We start from the raw sequence: 11,878 nt of genomic DNA on the forward strand, positions 1-11,878 counted from the left end.
CAGCTCCCGGCCCCTCCAGCCTCTCTGTGTTTCTCTGTCTTTATTACCTCTCCGATTCCAATTAAACTCGGGCACTCCACATTCCCAGACTGGCCTATTTCTGTCTGGAAGACTGGAATGTTTGCTGTCGAGAAAGTTTCATCAGAATTCAAGACAACAATTTCGATTTAAAACCGTTTCATTGCTGCACTGATCGCGCTCTCCCACCCAATCGCGGAAATGTTCGCTGTTTGTCGACTGAAATTTGAAATCAACTAAAGCTTCACGTTTAATTCCCACTTCAGGGCTGAGCAGGGGAGCAGGGCGATCCTATGACAGGGAAATCTTTAAATTTTACACAAGAGCGTGTCTGAAATCCGGCGATGGGAGCGGACAAACAAACACAGTGACACTAGTCTAACGCACCCGCCCCTTTAACACACTCGCTGACACAATGTTCACTCTGCTCATTCACAGCACAATCTGTTCCCAGATTTACAGTTCACAGGACAGGTTTTCCTCTCCGCTCGGCCTGTGCTGCCGATTCTCGGGGTTAGTTGCAGTTTCCCAGCTCAGTCAGTGTTAAACACTCTGCGGCCGGCGCTCCTCATAGTGTCTGTTCCCCAGATTCAGGGGCAGGAGCCAATCACAGCTCTGGCTGTGTTCACCCATATCTGTTTTGAAGGTATTATATTGTTCGCAGGCAGAAATATGTTTGATTTATATGAAAATAGAAATGATGATCTCACCGCCCCTCTAGCCTCTCTCTGTCTCTCTCTCCGAAATTGAGGAACAGAACAGAGCAACTGGTGTCCTGTGCATTCCATTCTCAACACCCAGAGACAGCAACCAGAGAGAGAGGCAGAGAGACTGTATCAGTCTTAATGTTCGTACTCTGAGCCAGGCGGCCCACGCACTCTCTGTTACCGAGATTTAGGTGCAGGAACATGTCACAGTTTGGCTGTGTCGAGTCTGGCCTGCTTTTAGATCATAGTATTATTCACAGAAATAGTGAGGCATTCTGTTCACCACACATACCCTGAACTCGGTTTCAATACAACACCAGGTTATAGTCCAAAAGCTTTATTCGAAATCACAAGCTTTCGGAGCACTGCTCCTTCTTCAGGTGAAGTGGAGAAATGCATAAAGACACAGCTTATATAGTCAGAGAATCATGTCAGATGTTTACAGGTAACCTTTCCAACTGCCATTTATCACACCTCGGCAGAGAGATAATCACAGCAGTCAAAGGTGTGAATGGTGTCCAAACAGGTCAGTCAGGGAAGCATTACATCAAAGAACAATGAGGTGGGATCACAAGGGGTCAAATATTGCTGGGGTCTGTATGAAAAACAAAAAAACAGACAAAAAACATTTTTTTTTTTTGGCTGGAATTCACAGCAGGTCCGGCCGCATCTGTGTAGAGAGAACAAGCCAATGTCGACTCGACTCTGGATGACCCTGCGTCAGGTGGGGTTACATGTAGCGTGACATGAACCCAGGATCTCGGTTGAGGCCGTCCTCATGGGTGCAGAACTTGGCTATCAGTTTCTGCTCGTCGATTTTGCATTGTCGTGTGTCTCGAAGGCCGCCTTGGAGAATCCTTACCCGGAGATCGGAGGCTGAATGTCCTTGACTGCTGAAGTGTTCCCCGACTGGGAGGGAACACTCCTGCCTGGTGATTGTTGCGCGGTGTCCGTTCATCCGTTGTCGCAGTGTCTGCATGGTCTCGCCGATGTACCATGCTCCGGGGCATCCTTTCCTGCAACGTATGAGGTAGACAACGTTGGCCGAGTCATATGAGTATGTACCATGTACCCGGTGGGTGGTGTCCTCAAGTGTGATGATGGTATCAACACGGATACCATCATCACACGTGAGGGCGCCACCCTCCAGGTACATGGTACATACTCATGTGACTCGGCCAACGTTGTCTACCTGATACGTTGCAGGAAAGGATGCCCCGGAGCATGGTACATCGGCGAGACCATGCAGACACTGTGACAACGGATGAACAGACACCGCGCAACAATCACCAGGCAGGAGTGTTCCCTCCCAGTCGGGGAACACTTCAGCGGTCAAGGACATTCAGCCTCCGATCTTCGGTTAAGCATTCTCCAAGGCGGCCTTCAAGACACACGACAACGCAAAATCGTCGAGCAGAAACTGATAGCCAAGTTCCGCACCCATGAAGACGGCCTCAACTGAGATCTTGGGTTCATGTCACGCTACATGTAACCCCACCTGACGCAGGGTCATCCAGACTCGAGTCGACATTGGCTTGTTCTCTCTACACAGATGCGGCCGGACCTGCTGTGATTTCCAGCCAAAAAAAACCAAAATGTTTCTTGTCTGTTTTTTTGTTTTTCATACAGACCCCAGCATCTGCAATATTTGACCCCTTGTGACCCCACCTCATTGTTATTTGATGTAATATTTCCCTGACTGACCTGTTTGGACACCATTCACACCTTTGACTGCTGTGATTATCTCTCTGCCGAGGTGTGATAAATGGCAGTTGAAAGGTTACCTGTAAACATCTGACAAGATTCTCTGACTATATAAGCTGTGTCTTTATGCATTTCCCCACTTCACCTGAAGAAAGAGCAGCGCTCCGAAAGCTTGTGATTTCGAATAAAGCTGTTGGACTATAACCTGGTGTTGTGTGACTTCTTACATTTGTCCACCCCAGTCCAACTCCGGCATCTCCACACCTCGGTTTCAATAGAGCGAAAAATGATAGGTTCAGCATCGATCCAGATATAACAGGCAGGGCTGGGGGATAGAGGGACTGAGGATTGATCCTGTACACAAGGCACAGAGACAGACACAGGGGGTGACAGTCACACAGGCTCGGGAACTTGACTGGTATCTGTCGCCTACTCACCCAGCGGAGACAGGCAGAGACGGATTAAACTCCCCACTCACCAGCAGTTCAGTATCAGAGATTGACAGAGCCTGTTCCTCCCCATTCTTCCATACAGTATGGGGAAACAAATCGCTCAAAGGGACAGGCTCGCGTCGCTCTCTCACTCACCGGCAGCAACTGACGTGTGTCCAGAGTCGCTTCCTCCTCTCCTAATATCTCCTTATCTGTTTCGGTGACAATGTGTCTTTTATAAAGCTCCTGTCAAGATCATTGGGACGATTTATTCATTTAAATGTGCTTTATAAATTCAAGTTGTTGTTGCTGTTGCTTCTTTTAATTTGCCTCAGGAGAGAGGTCTGAGCATGCGTGGTAAACACTTGCCTTCTCCTCCCCCTCTCCAGCACAGTGTTTAAAGCGACAGGAAGGGTCCTGCGAGCTCCTCTCCCCCAGCTGTGCCAGCGGGGACCGTTTCCTCTGTGCTCGGCTAATGATCGCTGAACACATCAGGGAGCGGAGATATCACGGGCCTGAGTAAGGGAGCAAACAGCAGCCTCCTCACAGCAGCTCGTCGCACTGGGACTGTTCAGCGGCATTCGCGTGTGTTTCTACGAGACAGATTGAAGCAGGAAATATTTCCGGAATATGGAGTGAGTGGGGGAAGGGAGAGGCCATTCTCGGGCTGTGTTTGTACAGTGTAAGTTAACATAGAAAGTAAATCACCTCGCTCTTTCAAATCATTGCTGCTTTAGTTCACAAAGTGCATCTATTGCGGGCACCAGGTGAGAAGTGTGAAAGAACACATTTCAAAAATCGTTAACTTTTTTTCGATGCATTGATTTCTCCAGAACCGTGTTGCTGGTGATTAGGAGATACATAGTCGCTCCTTCAGGTACATCAGGATCCGCGCCCTGTGGCATTCTGTTAACTACACAGGCCCTAACTCGGTTTCCATAGACTCATAGTCATAGATTCATAACGGCACAGAAGGAGGCCATTCGGGCCATCAAGTCCATGCCGGCTCTCTGCAGAGCAATCCAGTCAGTCCCATTCCCCCGCTCTATCCCCGTAGCCCTGCAAGTGTATTTCCCTCAAGTGCCTATCCAGTCTCCCCTTGAACACATTTAGTGTCTCCGCTTCCACCACTTCCGTCGGCAGCGAGTTCCAGGTCCTCACCACTCGCTGCATAAAAAAAATGTCCTCACACGCCCACCCACCCCCTCATATCTCTTGCCCAAAACCTTAATTCTGTGTTCCCTGGTCCTTGTACCATCAAGGAGTGGGAACAGCCTTTCTCCATCTAGCCTATTCAAACCCGTCATAATCTTGTACACCTCTATCAAATCACCCCTCAACCTCCTTTGCTCTAATAAAAACAAATCCAGCTTCTCCAACCTTTCCTTGTAGCTAAGATCCCCCCCTCCCCAGAACTATTCTGGTAAATCTCCTCTGCGCCCTCTCAAGGGCCTTCACATCCTTCCTAAAGTGTGGTGAGCAGAACTTAACGCAATACTCCAGTTGTGGCCTAACCAGTGCTTTATAAAGATTCAGCATAACATCTCTACTTTTGTACTCAATATCTCTATTTATGAAACCCAAGATCCCATATACTTTCCTAACCACTCTCTCAATATGTCCTGCCACCTTCAGGGACCTATGCACATTAACTCCCAGGTTCTTCTGTCCCTGCACACTCTTTAAAACTGTGCCATTAAGTGTATATTTCCTCTCCCTGTTCCTTCTGCCAAAATGCATCATCTCACACGTCTCTGTGTTAAGTTCTATCTGCCACTTGTCTGTCAATTCTGCTAGCCTTTCTGTGTCCTGTTGCAGTCGATGCTCACTGCCTGCCTCACCCCCAAGTTTGGTGTCATCTGCAAATTCAGAAATTCAACTTTGTATTCCAATATCCAGGTTATCAATATGGATCAAAAAAGCAGTGGCCACAGCACTGACACTTGGGGAACACTACTGTCTACCATCCTCCAGTCTGAAAAACAGACATTTACCACAACTCGCTGCTTTCTGTCCTTAGACTGAAAACAATTGTTTATACAGCCCAGGTACCTGTGGTTATATTCCAGGAAGCCATCCAGAACTTCATAGGTCGTCCCATGGGAATGGGAGATATAAACCTGGCGTGTGGCAATGAGGTGGTTCCATTCATGGTCCAGTGCTGGATTTGTGTTGTGTCTGGATGCTGATAACTTACTATAGAACCGTCCTACACACCTGGTGTGGAGAATCTGAGACCCGCTGTATTGAGGTGGTTCCATTCATGGTCCAGTGCTGGGTTTGTGTTATGTCTGGATGCTGATAACTTATCACAGAACAGTCCTACACACCTGGTGTGGAGAATCTGAGACCGGCTGTATTGAGGTGGTTCCATTCATGGTCCAGTGCTGGGTTTGTGTTGTGTCCGGATGCTGATAACTTACCATAGAAAATCCTACACACCTGGCGTGGAGAATCTGAGACCGGCTGTATTGAGGTGGTTCCATTCATGGTCCAGTGCTGGGTTTGTGTTGTGTCTGGATGCTGATAACTTACTATAGAACAGTCCTACACACCTGGTGTGGAGAATCTGAGACCGGCTGTATTGAGGTGGTTCCATTCATGGTGCAGTTCTGGGTGTGTGTTCTGTCTGGATGTTGATAACTTACCATGGAGCAGTCCTACACACCTGGTGTGGAGAATCTGAGACCCGCTGTATTGCAGAGAGGTCAGACAAAGACAATGTTTGTATCGCTGTTTCCTCTCTCCAGATACTTTACTTTATTATAAAAAAACACGTTAATTATAACTTTATTTTTATATTCTACCCTCAACTGTCCATGTTGTACAACCAATATTTTTCTCATATTATTATTCTCGAATCAAAATACTTCACTGAGCCAGAATAAAAAGTGATCTCTCCTCCATGCGGAATACAAGGAGCAGTGCAGGCAGCTCCTTCTCATACACGGTAAGTATATTATCACTCACAGAATGACAGATTGAGAAAGAATCACAATCACTTACTGTAACTGAGATTGACTGACAGATACAGATATAAACCCCACTCACATACCAGAGATAGACATTTACAGAGTAAAATCTACACTCCCATACTAGACACAGACAGAAAGACAGAAACTGACATTCACATACCAGATACAGAGAGGTAGAGAGTGAAATCCACAGCCACTCACCAGAAACTGGCAGGTACAGATAAGACCCAACATGCATCCCGGAGACTGACAGATACAGACCAAAATCAGGCTTCCATAACTGAAACTGGCAGCTACTGGTTTAAACAGTTACTCATAATAGAAACTGTCTGCACTAGATCAAAAACCCTCACTCACATACCAGAGATAGACAGGTACAGAGTAAAATCCACACTGACATACCAGAAACTGACAGGTACAGAGAAACACCCACACTCACATACCAGTTCCTGAGCGTTACAGCAGAAAAGCCACATTCATGTGTCAGAAATTGACAAGTAGAGTAAAACGCACAGTATTATATCAGACACTGATTGACATAGATTAAATGAACTGTCACATAACAGAGAATTACAAATCGAGGGTATAACCCATGCACACATTCCAGAGCTTGAGAAGTACAGAGTAAAGCCTCTCTTCCACATCAGAAAATAACAGGTACAAAATAAAAACCACACTTCCATACCCGAGGTGGACATGTAGACTGAAACACACACTCTCACATCAAGACACTGACAGATACAAAGAAAAATGTTCACTCACTTACCAGAAAACAACAGGTACAGAATAAATCACAAACTCACATTCCAGATACAGACAGGTACAGCGTTAAACCCGCACTCAAATAACAGTAAATAACAGTTGCAGAGTAAAGCCACAAACAAATGTGCTGTACCTTTCTGTGATTCTTTAAAAGGACGATATCCCGAATGAATATTTCGACTAAATTAATGCTGTGGTTTCCTCTTACAAGAGCCGTTGCTATGCTTTATGCTTTCTCAGTGCGTTGTGAAATTTATTTACAATGGCCACCGGCATTGTCCCTTCCGACACGCCGTGCTTGGCCAGCCCCCCGGGTAGCACCAGACTCAGGGCGGTCTGGATATGTGGACACAATCCGTACACTCCAAACTATTAGAGGTTGGTGCCATCTAGTGGCCGCCAGCCAGTAGTGCAACAAGATAACCATTCATCAGTAACTGTTTATATTGGAGAGAAATAAACTGAACGCCTTGTTTATGTTCAGATTGAAATGATTGCAAAGTGTTTTACTCATCCTGACTAAAGCTCCAAAGACCCATTGCGTGCGATCTGTAAATACAGAAGATTACATTTTAAAATTAGAGCGATGGGGGGACAGTGGTGATTGTAGCTGCTCTTTCGAGCGAGCTGATTGGTGTTCGAATTCGCGGCATCGCAACCAGGCTCCTGTTGATACAGTTTAGGTCACCCTATCGCAGTTTAATGCCTTCCAGCAAATGCCATTTCACTAAAATTTACAACAACAAAAATCATCGCCCATTTGCTTCTCCCATAAAAATGATTTTCAATTTATTTTTGTGGATTATTATTTTTAACCTATAAAGGATTTTAAAAAAATAAACGGAGTGAGGGCTCAATCCAAGCGATATAATTATTCACAGTGGCCATTTTTAATTGGAGGGAAAGTGCCTCAGCATAGTGCTGACGTGTTAAAATGAGTGCTGTTTCTCTCACTTGACCCACTTAGGAGCCAAAAGAATATATAAATTACCATATGTGAGCGATGGTGGTATAGTGGTGAGCATAGCTGCCTTCCAAGCTAGTTGATCCGGGTTCGATTCCCGGCCATCGCAACCGCGGTACTTTTAATACCCCTCGCAGGTCAGAACTGACATGTGGAACGTTGCAGCAGGATTTTAAGAGAAAAATGTCCATTGCAACTGACAAAATACTTTGATCTAGGTGATCAAAAAAGACAGAAGATTTCAGGTCACAAACAGTGCTATGGATACTGCAGGGGAAGGTCATGTCATAGAGTCATACAGCACGGATAGAGGCCCTTCGGCCCATCGTGTCCGCGCCGGCCATCAAGCCCTGTCTAATCTAATCCCATATTCCAGCATTTGGCCCGTAGCCTTGTATGTTATGGCATTTCAAGTGCACATCCAAATGCTTCTTAAATGTTGTGAGGGTGTTTCTGCCTCCACAACCCTTTCAGGCAGTGAGTTCCAGACTCCAACCACCCTCTGGGTGAAAAAGTTCTTTCTCAAATCCCCTCTAAACCTCCCGCCCTTTACCTTGAATCTATGCCCCCTAGTTATTGACCCCTCTACTAAGGGAAAAAGCTCCTCAGCATCCATCCTATCTATGCCCCTCATAATTTTGTACACCTCAATCATGTCCCCCCTCAGCCTCCTCAGCTCCAAGGAAAACAAACCCAATCTGCCCAGTCTCTCTTCATAGCTGAAGCACTCCAGCCCTGGTAACATCCTGGTGAACCTCCTCTGCACCCTCTCTAACGCGATCACATACTTCCTGTAGTGTGGCGACCAGAACTGCACACAGTATTCCAGCTGTGGCCTAACCAGTGTTTTATACAGCTCCATCATAACCTCCTTGCTCTTATATTCAATGCCTCGGCTAATGAAGGCAAGTATCCCATATGCCTTTTTTACCACCTTATCCACCTGTTCCGCCGCCTTCAGGGATCTGTGTACTTGCACAGCCAGATCCCTCTGACCCTCCGTCTTGCCTAGGGTCTTTCCATTCATTGTGTATTCCTTTGCCTTGTTAGTCCCCCCAAAGTGCATCACCTTGCACTTTTCCGGGTTAAATTCCATTTGCCACTGTTCCGCCCATCTGACCAACCCATCTATATCGTCCTGCAGACTGAGGCTACCCTCCTCGCTATTTACCACCCTACCAATTTTTGTATCATCCGCGAACTTACTGATCATACCCTTTACATTCATATCCAAGTCATTAATGTAGACCACAAACAGCAAGGGACCCAGCACCGATCCCTGTGGTACCCCACTGGCCACAGGCTTCCAGTCACAAAAACAGCCTTCTGCCACTAAGCCAGTTTTGTATCCAATGTGCCAAGGCACCCTGGATTCCATGGGCTCTTACCCTCTTGACCAGTCTCCTGTGCGGGACTTTATCGAAGGCCTTACTGAAATCCATGTATACCACATCCACTGCGTTACCCTCATCCACACACCTAGTAAACCCCTCAAAAAATTCAATCAAATTAGTCAGACATGATCTTCCCTTGACAAAGCCATGTTGACTATCCCTGATTAATCCTTGCCTCTCCAAGTGGAGACAAATTTTGTCCCTCAGGATTTTTTCCAATAATTTTCCTACCACTGATGTTAGGCTCACTGGCCTGTAGTTCCCCGGTTTTTCCCTACTACCCTTCTTGAATAATGGTACTACATTAGCGGTTCTCCAGTCCTCTGGCACATCCCCTGTGGCCAGAGAGGTCCTGAATATATGTGTCAGAGCCCCCGCAATCTCCTCCTTTGCCTCACACAGCAGCCTGGGATACATTTCATCCGGGCCTGGGGATTTATCCATTTTTAGGCCAGCTAAAACCGCCAATACCTCCTCCCTCTCGATGTATTAGAGATTGACAGAGACAGAACAAAACTAACACTCGCACGACAGAAACTGGCAGATACAGAGTAAAGCCCATACGCAATTACGAGTAATTGACAGGTACAGGGTGAAAACCTCTCTTCCATACCAGAAACTGACAGGTACAATGAAAAGACACCCCCAATTTAGCAGAAACTGGCAGGTAAAGAGTAAGACTCACAATCACATTTCAGAGATTGTTTCCCCTCACAGGAGAAACTAGAACTATGGGGCAAAGGCTCCGGAGAAATGGCCGGCATTTTAAGACTCAGATAAGGAGGAATTTCTTCACTCAGAGGGTTGTGAATATTTGGAATTCGCTGCCCCAAGGAGCTGTGGATGCTCAGTCGTTGATTATGTTTAAGGCTGATTCAGATTCTTGTACTGCAGAGGAATTAAGGGATATTGGGAAAGGACAGGAAATCCGAGTTGAGTTCGAAGGTCAGCCATGATCTTATTGAATATCAGAGCAGGCTCGAGAGGCAGTATGGCCAACCCCTGCTCGAAATTCAAATGTTCTTAGAAAGTAAAACGAATACTCAAATATCATAAATATATCTGGTACAGATAAAACTATACTAATATACCAGCGAACGACGGGTATAGAGTGGAACCCACATTCATATACCAAAGAGTGACAGACACAGTGTAAAACATACACTCAGACACCAGGGATTGACAGTTAGAGTGAACCCCACATGCAATTAGCAGAAATTGATTCTGTTGATACGATACACTAAGTGCCCAAAAATCTATATATCTCAGTCTTGAATATACCCACCGACTGAGCATGCACAGCCCTCTGGGGTAGAATTGAAAAGATTCATAACCCTCCGAGTGAATACATTTCTGCTCATCCCAGACCTATAAAATTGAACCAACACTACCATACACTTATACTCCAACCGCTTGCAATAAGGGCAAATATAACATTTAATTCCCAAATGATTGCTGTTAACTTTCTGTGATTCATGTACGGGGACACACAAATCCCTCTGAATACGAACATTTACTAGGCTTTCATCTTCTAAAAAATTCCGTATTTTCAATCATATAAAGTAAAACACACACACACACACACACATACCACAGTCAGATTAATACAGAATAAAACTCACACTCAGCTACCAGAGACTGAACAACACACAGTAAAACCCGCACTCACACACCAGAGACTCTCAGGGACAGAGAGAAAGCCACACTCGCATCGATGAAGTTTGAAAGGTACAGAATAAAGCCCACAGTCACATACCAGAGACATACAGATACAGAGTAAATATCACACTCACTTCCCAGAGATTGACTGATACAGTGTGAAATCCACACTTAAATACCAGAGACAGACAGGTACAGAGTAAAACCCACACTCAATTCCCAGAGACTATTTTTTGTGAGGGCTGCGCAACCCATTCAGATTAACATGCATATGCAGCTGTTGCCATTAGAACATCGTAGGATCTGCTGCACAGGACCGGCAGCTTAAAGGGAACATTTGCTATGGAATAAAACCGACACACAGATACCAGAGACTAACAGATACAGAGTGAAACACACACTCACATACCAGACACTAACAGATACAGAGTAAAACCGACACTCACATACCAGAGACTAATAGATACAGAGTAAAACAGGGATGCAGTCACCTACACTGAGCACGCCAAGCGCAAGACGGTCACTGCCATGCATGTGGTGTACGCTCTGAAACAACTCTATGGATTCGGCGGCTGAACAACTCGACTCTTTCAACCAAACACAACACAAAGGCTCTTTTAAGAGCCACTCACCACCTCACAGAGAGAGCAGTGACCTGGGAGCAGGGATAGATTGACGATTTACATTGTGATCGGTGAAGATCTATATTTAATTACAAGATCAAATTTAGGTGTGGAGGTGTTTTAAATCAGCATACGCACGATGGGTCGAATGGCCTTCTGTCGTTGAATCGTAGACATTTACGGCATAGAAGGAGGTTATTCGACCCTTCATCTCTGCCGGCCGTAGCCTTGTCAGTAGCGGCACTTCTGTAACTCAATTTCTGGTCTGGGATTTATGTGGGTGTTGATTTTACAGCTCTTGGTCTGTTGTCAAATCAAAATCAAATCAAATCAACTTTTATTGTCATTGTTAGTGCACAAGTGCAGTACAACGAAATGTAGGCTTGCGGCTCCCGAGAGTGTACATTTAGATTAAGACATTTAAACATTCAACATACATTTGGCTTGTAATACATTAACATAAACATAAACATAATAAATTGCATTGGCAGATGTGCAGGCTTTCGAGTTTATTTGTGGAGTTCAGTAGGATGACAGCCGTGGGAAACAAGCTGTTCCTAAAGTGCAGTTATGGCACATATGGTCATATCCAAGTACTTTTATTAAATGTGATGAGGGTTTCTGTCTCTAACACCCTTTCA

At 45.5% G+C, this 11,878-nt stretch overlaps 1 non-coding gene across 1 annotated transcript; it reads left to right on the forward strand.

Annotated features, from left to right (window-relative positions):
• Positions 1–7,597: 7,597 nt before the first annotated feature.
• trnag-ucc (transfer RNA glycine (anticodon UCC)) lies at positions 7,598–7,670 on the forward strand. The gene has a single exon. It is a non-coding gene; the product is annotated as a tRNA-Gly (tRNA).
• Positions 7,671–11,878: the final 4,208 nt, after the last annotated feature.

The sequence above is a fragment of the Somniosus microcephalus genome, unplaced genomic scaffold (genome assembly GCF_052327205.1).
Source record: "Somniosus microcephalus isolate GS21.2 unplaced genomic scaffold, FLI_Smic_1.0 scaffold46, whole genome shotgun sequence".
Classification (NCBI taxonomy): Eukaryota; Metazoa; Chordata; class Chondrichthyes; order Squaliformes; family Somniosidae; genus Somniosus; species Somniosus microcephalus.